The sequence below is a fragment of the Canis aureus genome, chromosome 1 (assembly GCF_053574225.1).
Source record: "Canis aureus isolate CA01 chromosome 1, VMU_Caureus_v.1.0, whole genome shotgun sequence".
NCBI lineage: Eukaryota > Metazoa > Chordata > Mammalia > Carnivora > Canidae > Canis > Canis aureus.
The window spans coordinates 73,204,263-73,216,282 of NC_135611.1; positions in this window are offsets into that span (position 1 = coordinate 73,204,263).

Sequence of the window (12,020 nt, forward strand, 5' to 3'; positions counted from 1 at the left end):
GTGCTCCTCTAACAGCTGTCTGCATGTGTCAGCTGATGTTACAGATAGGCACATCTGTGCTTGGGTCCATGTGTGTCTCCATGACAAAGCCAACTCAGATCAAATAGCAGGAAGAAAAAGTTCATCAGTGACTCTTTTAGATTTCAGAAAAACCACTTGATTCTCTTCTGGAAATTAATGTTGGTTGTAATTCACCAAACATTAGGGAGAGTCTTAGGAGAGATATCATCCTAAAAGTCTGCTCTTCAATGGGGTCCAAGCAGCCCTGACAAACAGGGTTGACTCCAGCACTTTCAGAAGATTGACCCCCACTGAGATTGGAGCAGGACTCCTTTTGGTCATTCAAAACCATTGAGTTCATTGAGTCAATAAGCAAACAATACACACACACACACACACACACACACACACGCACTCTCTCTCTCTCTCTCTCTCTCTCTCTTTAATCAGTTCATGCATGCACGGATTCTGAACAAAGAAAAAGCTTGTAGTTTTCTACTGTTTGGTCATCTAAGCAAGATTCTCATTGTCTGTTTAATCTATCTTTCATTGGGATCATTGTTTTGTTTAATTGTTTTCTCATCAGGTGGACTTAATGCTCATTATAGAGCCTTATTTCAAAGTTTTGACTCTCCTTTTTTTTCTTTGAGGGTAGGAGTGATAAAATTTTTATTGAATTTTAATATGTTGGGACACCTGGGTGGCTCAGCAGTTGAGCGTCTGCCTTTGGCTCAGGTCATGATCCTGGGATCAGGGATCGAGCCTCGCATCAGGCTCGCCACAGGGAGCCTGGTTCTCCCTCCACCTGTGTCTCTGCCTCTCTCTCTCTCTCTCTGTCTCTCATGAATAAATAAATAAAATATTTTAAAAGAAAGAATTAAAATATGTCTGAAAGAGTACACAAATCATAAGATCTGCTTGGTGTATTTTCATTAAGTGAACACATCTGTCTAACCACCACCCAATTTCACAAATAGAACATAACTTTAGGCCCTTCCGAGTTCTTAAACCCAAAGGTAAACTATCAGTTAGTTTTGTCTAACTTTATATAAACAGAATAATACAATATATAATCTTTTGTGTGTGACATCTTTCAAGCTAGAGTCTAAATGTCAGATTTATCTGTGTTGTTGAATGTAGTAGTAACTCTTTCATTCTCATTGCTATATAGTATTCCATTATATGAGTATGCTCAAGTTAAGTATTTAGTGTATTATCGCTGGACACTTGGGTTATTTCTAGTTTTTGGAAATTGTGAATAGTGCTACTGTGAATATTACAATACGTCTGTTTTGTGGGCACATAATATGATATGCCAGGTATATGTCTAGGAGTAGATTCCTAGGTTACAGCATATGGGTATGCGCAGTGTAGGAGCCATTAGCGGTTTTCTGTAGTGGTTGTATCAATATATGCTCTCATCAGCTATATGTGAGAATTCCAGTTGTTCTGCATCCATTCACTTGGTATTATTATTTTTAAAAATTTTAAACCATTTGGCAAATAGGCGGTGCTTTGTTATTAGATTTTTCATCTGTATTTATCTGATGGTTAATGAGACTGATCACCTTTTCACATGTGTATTGACCAACTGGATATTATCCTGTAAAACAGAGTTATCTCTATTTAGTTAGTTTAAGAAGATGCTGAGTGGATCTAAACTTTGATCATGTGCAATGTATAGCTTTTTTGTAATTGAGAATGTTCATGTTCTCGGTGGCAGAAGTTTGATCTTTAATTGTGAGCACATTAGTAGAGTATACCTGGATAATCACTCTGTTCCTAAGTAAAGAGATTCACGTTTATGTAATGGGATGTCCTCACTAGGTCCTGTCGGTTTGTTAAAATAGGGATTCCTGGTAATAGCCAAGGGCTCACTTTTGATGCAAGTTGATTGCTAGAACCTTGAAAGAACACGTATAGTGGCCCATATAGTGGTCATGGCAACACTGGCTGAACTGTGCCCCCCCCCCGCCCCACCCACTTGTATGTTGGAGTTCTAAACGTCGGTACCTAGAATATGACTGTATTTGGAGATGAGGCCTGTAGGGTGGTAATTAAGATTAAAAAAGTGAAGCCATTATTGTGGGCAGTAATTTAATATAACTGGAGTCCTTATAAGGAGAGGAAATTTGGACTTAGGCACATATCGGGGAAGATCACGTGAGTACAAGGAAAAGACAGCTACCTCTCATCAAACCAAGGAGAGAGGTCTCAGAAGAAATCAAACCTGCCAACACCTTGATCTTGGACTTTTAGCTTCCAGAACTGTGAGAAAATAAATTTCTGTTGGTTAAGCCACCCGGTTTGTGACTTTGATCTGGCAGGCCTAGGAAACGGATACAGTGACCAAACACTAAAATCCGTCCTAGGAAGTGGAGACCACTGAACTTTGGAAGCAGAAGATCTGGATCAACACCTCTGACAAATAAAAGACTCAAGCTCCATTCTTCTGAGATGGAGCAATTTTGATCCTCCCAAGAAGTCTCAGGCAGGCGTATTCAAGTTGATCTTCCGACTACCTGGACGGTGTCCTTTTCGTGAGGATGTGGTTCTCCCATGTTTAATAGGCTGTGCTATTCCCTTTTCTTCTCTGCTTTTCTTCTTGGAGACTTTCCCTCTCCTTTCAAATGCCAAAGCACAAAATTCACTTCTCAAATCGGGCCACTTAAAGCTGCTCCCAGCTGGAGAGAAACACCAGTATCCCTACCAACTGAGCTCAGCCACTGCTGGTCCATATGTGACCCTTCTAAGTACAGTGTGCTGTGGTAAGTCATACCATGGCTTATTGCCACCCACAGTGTTTTGTTTGCCAGGCACTGTACAGTGGGTAAGGGATGCTGACATGAATGGGCCAGTACACCCACCCTGATAGAGATAAACTGCTCAACTACCTTGATGTAATCTGGTGACAATAAGTGGGAAATAATACAACAAGGGTCCTGGAATTACTTAGCAGGGAATGTGGAGGAAACATCTGGTGGTAGATATTGAGAGATGCCCTTTCTTTGCCCTGAAATACCTATATCTGCTTTTCCAGGCAGCCTCTAGAGCCCCGAGGTATCTACCTTCTAAAAATGCACCAGGATAAGAGAGAAGCTGGAAGAAAAATAAATGCATAAGACTTCCCATGCAACCGGGATCCTATAGTTCTTTCTGGATTCCTCTGGGTTTTGTAAATGTAAGAAGTTCTCCACAGTGTCCCGCACTTAGCATGGAACAAAGGAGCACATTCTGTGCTCCCAGTGCACACGTGCCACAATCTAGAGAGAATGGGAACACCTTGAGCAAGGACCTGGGAAGAGGCAGGGGCGGGGCTAGCAGTGGGAGAGTGGGAGGCAGGGCCAGGAGAAGGAATGTATTATGCGCAGCCTGGGGACATGCTGGAGTGGGGAGGCAGCCTGTAATTTTTTTAAGTTTGGAAAAGGATCAGGAGCTATTTTTTGGTTTGTGAGCTTTGCTCTTGTTTGAGTTTGCCCTGAGAGGGCTGATGGTGTGGGTGGATGCCATTGTTCGAGAGTAAAATGGGGCAGCAGTTGGTGAGTGGTTAATTTAAGAGGGAATCATTGGTCTGACAGGACAACCCATGTGTCCTGTCCTGTAAGTGTGGGAGAAAGGGAGCCAGCACTGCATTTATTGTTTGCACTGGCTCTCAGTAGCAGGTACTGGTACCTCCATTATGTAGAAGACACGGATTTATAGAACTTAAAGCAGATGCACTGAAGTTGAGAATAGAGCTGGGATTTGAATTTAGCTCAGACTGAGAACAGTCTCAGCCAAAGAATGAAATGGAAGGTACACTTCCACTATTGATTTTTAATGTTAAAGAAGAGATTCAATGGTGTCCAGCTGAGGAGAGGAGAAAGTGCACTTGTCCCTTTCTGAGGCTGGTGACTAGGCCCCGGGTTTTCTTGGGGTGCTGCCCAGAGCCACTGTCTCTGGTGTGGCAGAAAGGCCAGCAGCCCCCCTCCTTCCGCCTGCCAGGGTGCTTCTACTTCTCACTACAAGAAAAGGAGAGGCAGAGCCAGTGAGGAAACTGGGATCTTCTTTCCTCATGGCTTTTAAGTTTCAGAAGAGTAGGCTCTTCAGAAAAGTAACATAAAAAATTAAAATGTGCATCTTAGGCAACACAATACATTTGGGGCAATGCAACTAACATGAGGTAAAGCTTTGTTTTCTTTCTTTCCCCTAGAAAATATCTTCCCAGGCCCAGGGAATGTGGAGAAAGAGAGGAAAGGAGAAGGAAGAGAGGTTTGCAATGTTCTGGGTGAGAGCGTGGGTCCCTAGCAGACCCCGATGGAGGAGCGCCGTCAGCACTCGCAGGCCACCAGCCTCGCCTGGAGCCAGTGCCGTTTGCTGCCAGCGTCAGGGCCCAAACGGGAATTAAGCAGCAGCTGAGAGCACCCGTGCAGTAGAACGGCACCATCACACTCCCCCTGGGCCCTGGCTTCCGGTGGGGATGTCACTTGGACAGTGTTCACAACTCACATCTGGGTCTGAGCCTTTCTTCAGCCTTCATTGACTTAACCTACATGTCAAATCCCAGCTTCCATTTTCCCCACTTGGAGAGTGGGTCCTAGATACATAGAGCAGGTCAAGGTGGAGAAGGTCAGAGCCCCTCTCTCGGGTTTGGGTGGGCCGTGAGGAGTTGACTTCAAAGTTCAAGTTAGGCGTCGCTCCCATGTTCTGTGTCAGCTGCCTCAGCACGATAGATTCTCCATAGATGCCTTCCAAGGAGCTGTGCTTCGCAGGCACAAGCATGGACAGACCTCCATCTTGCAGAGACATCCACTCATTCATTCCCATCATCCTTGCTAGACTGGTGCAAGATGCAGTTAAATCTTGCTTTCTGGCCAGGTGCTTCAGTGTGCAATTTGGGGTCAGTTCAGCCCTCCCATGGCTTAGCTTGGAAGAAGAAAATGTTCCTCTGTTATCTGCCCCAGACCTGGGACTTGGAGACAAGTGGGTGATCTCATTGTCTTCACCCTGTACTCATGGGAGATGAAGCCAGGAGATGCTGAAGAAGCCCTACCAGGCCCTGGGGAGGACAGAAGCCCCCAGGGGCAGGGGGTATTGTGTTTGCCAGAAATGGATAAAGTTATTTGTCACACAATCAGGAATGGAATCAAAGCTGGCTACTTCCTGGGAACCCAGGACAAAATATCAGTTTCCCTTGTGTTATAAAGAAAACTGTAGGCCTTGGGCAGCCCGGGTGGCTCAGCAGTTTAGAGCCGCCTTCAGTCCAGGGCGTGATCCTGGAGACTCAGGATCGAGTCCCATATCGGGCTCCCTGCATGGAGCCTGCTTCTCTGCCCCTCTCTCTCTGTGCGTCTCTCATGGATAAATAAATAAAATCCTAAAAAACCAAACAAACAAACCAAAACAAAACAAAACAACTGTAGGTCTCAAATGGCCTCAGTTAAGCCAAGTCATCAAACTGGGGTAAAATACCTAACTTAACCGCCATTCCAACCTCCCCTAGAAATGTAAGTCTTACCCTGTCAGTTAGGAATTTTCTGATCAACACCAGTGAGGTAAGCTGTCACATGGGTCCTCTCTATTCCCAAATCCACCTAATAAGACCCCGGCCCTTCAAGGAAGGTGACTTTGTCTGAAGCAATCCTTTCTTTCCTTTTTCTTCTTGCACTATTCTCCTTCACATCAAAACCTTCCATTTTGGTCAATTCTAAATTCCCCCCTACTTGCTAGATGGGATGCTGCTGGATTCATGAATCGCTTGATAATGCTAACTAGATCTTCACATTTACTCAGATGAATTTTTGTTTTTTAACCTTTGTTATGGGGTGACATTCTGGAAGTCAGAGCAACTGGAGCATACATGGAGGGATGTCTGGCACCTGGAGATGTGCCACCCACATCCCCGTTCAAGGGAGGACCTGCTGCTTGTGCTGTCAGCAGACAGTACTCAGCTCCCAGCTCCTCTGGGTCTGCCTTCGCTGCAGAGCTACCTTGCCCAGGAGATGGGCCACATCACAGGTGGTGGTGACAGGGATGTAAAGCTGTCCCAGCGTACAATGACTCTGACACCAACTAACTAGAGTCGAGCCAGCCTTCAGAGGTGAAGGATCTGTTTTCCCACAAGGCTGCTCTCGTTCAGACATGAACCACAAGTTTGGAGGTCCCCAGGCCACCTTGACTTCTGACCAACTGGCTATAAATTTGGAGGATTCCCCCCTCCCCCCGCAACCCCTCAGGTTTGATAATATGTTAGAACAACTCACAGAACTTAGGAAAGCTGTATATCTACTATAGCTTTGTGATAGCAGCAAGAATAATGCAAATCAAGGTCAGCTACTGGGAGAGACAAAATAGGGCAAAGTCTAAAAGCATCCCATTGGTGAAGCTTCTTTGTCCTCAGGACTTGTTATTCTGCAGCACATCAGTGAGTGACAAGACACAGACCCAACTAGCGAGGCTCACCCCAGCTTTGATTTCTGTCATTTTTATCAGGGATTCACTATGGAGGCACAATTGATCCAATCATTGGCCTTGTGACTTAATCTCCAGGCCTCATCGACTCCTCTGAAGGTCAGACTGATTCAGTGGCTCAAAGCCCCAACTCTCCAATCACCAGGTTGATCTTTCTGGTGTGAGCAGCCCTCAGCCATAGCGGCCTCATTAGCATAAGTCAGGTGTGTGTGTGTGTGTGTGGGGGGGGGGGCTCATGTGAATAACAAAGGCATTCTAATCACTGGGGAAATTCCAAGGGTTTAGAGGCTGACTCCCAGGAACAGGGTACAAAGGCCAACCACATTCTTTACAAGCACCTTCCAATGCAAGGACCACTGTAATGGGCATCTTGCACTCCAGGATCCCCACGGGGGTGGCTGAGGCCTTGGGGGCTGGCACAGGTCCTCCTCTTCTTTCCAGTCCTTTCATAGGGGCCAATCTGTGGGTACTCTCTGTCCTATGGGTCCTAAGCACTAAATTCTGTTTCAGAGTCAGCGTCTGAGAGAGCCTAACTTGTGGCAGTTGGTTCTAGTGTGGCCAAGAGAGGGTGATACGGTGGATTATTGTATTGGCACGAGATCCAGCCATCCAGCCGAGCACGAGCTTCTCATCACTGACTGCAGGGATGATACAGATAGGCCTGGGCACAGGGTAGCTGTCTAGCTGTAAGACTCCCACCTGGGGTGAGCTGGGGTAGCAGGGAAGGGAAGGAGCTTGTGTGACAGATCAGGAGTCTGAATGGAAGGAGGAGATAATAGCAACAATGGCCTTGGACGGCAATGGCCAGATTCTATTGAAACTCTAGAAAACTATGAGAAAAGGCCAAGTGTGACAATCAGAGGCCACCTTGGGACTTTATTAAAGAGGTTTCATCTCCTATAGCTGGAAGGCAGTGGGAGCCCAGGCTCTGGCCTAGGATTGTGTGTGTGTGTGTGTGTGTGTGTGTGTGTGTATGTGTGTGTTTTAATAAAAGAAAGGATTTTATTATTATTATTTTTTAAAGATTTTATTCATCCACTCACGAGAGAGAATGAGAGAGAGGCAGAGGGAGAAGCAGGCTCCCTCTGGGGAGCCTGATGTGGGACTCTATCTCAGGACCCCGGGATCATACCCCAAATTGAAGGCAAAGGCTCAACAGCTGAGCCACCCAGGCATCCCTAATTAATTATTTTTTTAACATAAACTCTACCCCCACTATGGGGCTCGAACTCACGACCTCAAGATCGAGAGTGGCATGCCCTTCCGACTGAGCCAGGCAGGCAGGCACCCCTCAGGTCCAGGATTCAAGATCAGAATCCTGAGCTCCAAAGAAGCTAAACTCCAACAAGGCAGCTCAGCTCTGCCAGGGTCAGGGCTCCTGTGGGAGAGAATGGGATCCTGACACCGGATGGGATGACTAGGTTTATGCTCCTGAAAATCTTGAACATATACATTCCCCCAAACCCTCCGAGCCTGCAGAAGTGACTAGCCCTGCTGGAAGAACCAGGGCCACTATTCCAGAGGCTTATCCACCGGCACAGGGTCAGATATAACAATGTTTCAAAGCAGGAGACCCACTTGACATATGAAGATGCAGGAGCAGGCCCATGACAGGACAATGGGATCCACTCGTGATATCACAGGCCCAGCACCCCAAAGTCGTTGGGGTGGTCGAGGTCTGGGAGAGTCCGGGAGCTGCAGCCCCAGCTTCTGCATGCTTTGCGAGGAGCTCTGGCTGCCCTACACACTTTGAACCAAAGACCTTCCACAATTCTGTGTCTCCCATGAGAAGACGACCAGTCCCACGAACCAGGGAGGAGAAGCCGCTCCTGACTTCCTGCCGCCCCCTGGCGCACGGGGAAAGCCTGCATTGCCCACGCTGCCCCCGAGCCCTGCTGGGTTGGACGCGACTGTCCCAAAGGGGAGACGTCTGTCGGAGACACAGAGACAAGATTCTCACTGAACTGTAAGCTTAGGCTGCCACCTGAGCCCTCTGGGGTCCTGTGCTCAGAGATCCGCGGGCCGGAGGAGGAGGACGTAGCAGGTAGGCAGAGGGGACGGACCATGACCACCGGAGGTGCGGCTGTGTCCCACAGGTTGCAGCGGGGGCTACAGGTCGCGGGTCCCACATGACACTCCCTTGCCCAAAGTTGGCAGCCAATGGACGAGGGGCAGCTCCCTGAGTCTGAGAGGGGCTGGTGCCCCGAGGCTCTGATAGTCACCCCTCCCCGCCATCCCCCGTAATCCGCCAGGACAGATGGGCAGACGTGTGATGGGAGAATGAGGGCGACGATCTAGAAGGGGGAGCACAGAGAAGCATGATGGGAGCAGCGGCATTAGAGCCCTGTCTCGGGTTTGGGAGGGGACCTGGCGAGTCTACACCAGTTCAAAGCAGTTCAGGCGTCGAATCTCCCACAACCGAATGTGGCTCGAAGGACAATTCTTGTGGGAGCCACGGCTCCTGTGTTACCTAAGGCAGCTTGAGAAACTGAAAAGGAGCCTTACCCCCCTGGCGGTGGTCCGGGGCTCCAGACCCGAGGACACCTGCTCCTAGGAGCACCGGATGAGGTCTCCCGACGGGCCAGTCCTCAGTGACTCTGAGACCTTTACTGGATGAAGATGGTGATTCCCTATACTGGAAACCACTGGATCAGCAATGGGCTGTGGAGGAGAGAAGGGACAAAGGAGGAAACTGCTCCACTGAGGGCCACCAAAGGTTCAGGGAAGGCAGGTAGGCTTGTTCTGGGCTTTTGTTCAGGGGGAGGGCAGGCAGGGAGAAGACATTGTGGGCAGGAGGCTGTGTTCAGGCAGGGATAGTGCTGAGAAAGGCACTGATAAGGTCAGTAGAGGAGAAAGAGCAGGAACCTGGGCCAAAGTGTGGGTGAGGAGGAGCAGGAGAAAGACAACATCTGGGGACCATAGGTGGTGGTGGTGGGGTGCCTGGAAGGCCTGAGCTGTGTCCCTGGTGGCCTGTAGGGGACCAGCTGTGTTCTCTGCACCTTCCTCCTCACCTCCCACTGCCCTCGGGCTCCTGCTTACATGTGTTGGCCTTGTTACTCTTCCAATGATCTCATGCCTGCTCTTGTCTGCGCCTTCTCAGCATCCTGTGAGCATCCTCCGCACCCAGGTCATCACCTCCTGCCCTTTTCCTATGTGCTCACTCCTGGGGGGCAGCTCACCTGCACACCTGCCTTCACCTGTGTGCCTGCTCTGCATTTCCAACTGCACAGACTTCACTTGGGCCTCCAGCATCTTGAAATCAAATTCATCTTTCTCTCTAAAATGAACCCTGAAGACTCTCATTCTCCCATTATTTTTTCAGCCTCTCAAGTTGGAAGTCTTGACTCTACTTTTCTTTTTTTTTTTTTAAACAAATGCCTCACCCAAACTGTCACAAAAATCTTGCAGCTTCTTTAGATATTTTTCTTGACATTCTTTATTCCCTTTTATAGCAGACACACCGTGCCTTGGGTTGCCTGCCCCAAACACAGTCAGTCCCCTTCCCCGTTCCTTCATCCAAGTCTGTGGAGTCCACCAGAATCTCAGGGAGTGGATCCTAGGAATCTCGATTTCCAATAACCCTGCAGGTAATTAGTTTGCCCTACACTAGTCAGGACTGGATGGAGGATTAGGGTAGGGTAGATTAGGTTATGGTCCTGTAACAAATTAATCCTGAAGTTCCAGTGGCTTTAGCATAATACGTATTTACTGTTTTTTTGCACACATCCTCATATGGGTCAGTCCGCCTCCTCCCTTTGTAGCTACACCATCTGGAGTGTGTGATCCCCAAGGTGTTCAGACTTGAGAGGAAAATGCTGAAAGGATTTCCTAAGGGACAGCCTGGAAGTGGCTACAGCTTAGTTAGAGGATGCTGAGGTGAGCTGCAAGGGAGGCTGGGAAATGGTTGTGAAGTTCCCAGGAGCCAGGAAGGGTCTTTGTGACCACTGCTTGCCAGGGCTTGCCTGGTTTTCCTCCTCTCTGGGCATCTGGTTGCTCCCAAGTCCCTGCCAGCCCCTGAGGGGGAAGTGACTCTGTTTCACAGGTATCCAGCAAGGCTCTCTACCATTTGTACCAACCCTAATGCGTCCCTGCTCTTCGAGTTGAAAAATAGGACTCAGCATGCTCCTGGAGCAGCACCAGGGCCTGCCATACCCACTTCACACTTGCTTATTAGAGGGTTCTCCTGGTTCTCTGCTTCAGCTGCTTGGTTTATTCTAGGATGCTCGGAATTTCCCCCTCGAGCCCCTTAAAATTTGCAGTGAGGCAAAGGATAGAACTTTCTAGAAGTTCCTTGAAGGAAGCTCATCATATTCTGACTTCAGCTTTGGAAGTTGAATTGAGACGAAACAAAGAAAGGCCAAGGTAGGGCAAATGTTGGGAATTAAACAACTCTCTCTCTCTCTCTCTCTCTCTTTTTAAAGATTTTATATTTATTTATTCATGAGAGACAGAGAGAGAGAGAGGCAGAGACACAGGCAGAGGGAGTAGCAGGCTTGATGCAGGGAGCCTGACGTGGGACTCGATCCCGGGTCTCCAGGATCACGCCCTGGGTCGAAGGCTGCGCTAAACTGCTGAGCCACCTGGGCTGCCCTAAACAACTATCTCTGAACTGTTTTCTCCCCTTGGCTGTTAAACAGTTTCTCAATATTCAGAATAATTAATCATGCCCTTCAGAAAGGCAGCACGACACTGTTAAGAGTGGAGATTGTGTAACTAGACTGGCTGGGCGGGCATCGCTCCCGCTCCCCTGGGTTAGGGGCGCCCTTGGGCAGGTGGCTTCCCTTGGCCTGCCTCCTTGTTCCCGCCTGGGGAGTGGGGCAGCTGTGCTCCCTGGCTCCTGGGACGCACTGGAGCCCGAGTCAGGTCCCCGGTCCTGGGGAAGCAGTGACAGCAAGCCCTTACCCCATGTGGTTACAAAGCCCTTGTCTGCAGGGACACTGAAACGTCTGCAGGGACACTGAAACAACTTCTTCTTCTTCTTTCTTCTTCCTTCTTCTTCCTTCTTCTTCCTTCTTCTTCTCCTTCTTCTTCCTTCTTCTTCCTTCTTCTTCCTTCTTCTTTCTTCTTCTTCTTCTTCTTCTTCTTCTTCTTCTTCTTCTTCTTTCTTTTTAAGATTTTATTTTATTTTTATTTTTTTAGATTTTATTTATTTATTCATTAGACACACACACACACACAGAGGCAGAGACACAGGCAGAGGGAGAAGCAGGCTCTATGCAGGGAGCCTGACGTGGGACTCGATCCCCGGTCTTCAGGATCAAGTCCTGGGCTGAAGGCGGTGCTAAACTGCTGAGCCAACTGGGCTGCCCTCAAACATCTTCACTTTGATTTTTGGTTGGTATCTGTGTGCGTTGATTTCAACAGCAGATCACGGGCATTTGTCCTAAAGAAATGCATTCCACACATTCTTCCAGAAATTCTGTGCCAGAGGGAAGTGTCCCCTCGATGAGGAGACCTACACAAGCTGGTGGGGGCGCTGAGATTTGCCATGGGCTAACATTTTGTGACATTGTCCGTGGCCTGTGCGAAGAGCTTCTGAGGGGGACGCTGTCTCTCAGACTGTCCCCAAC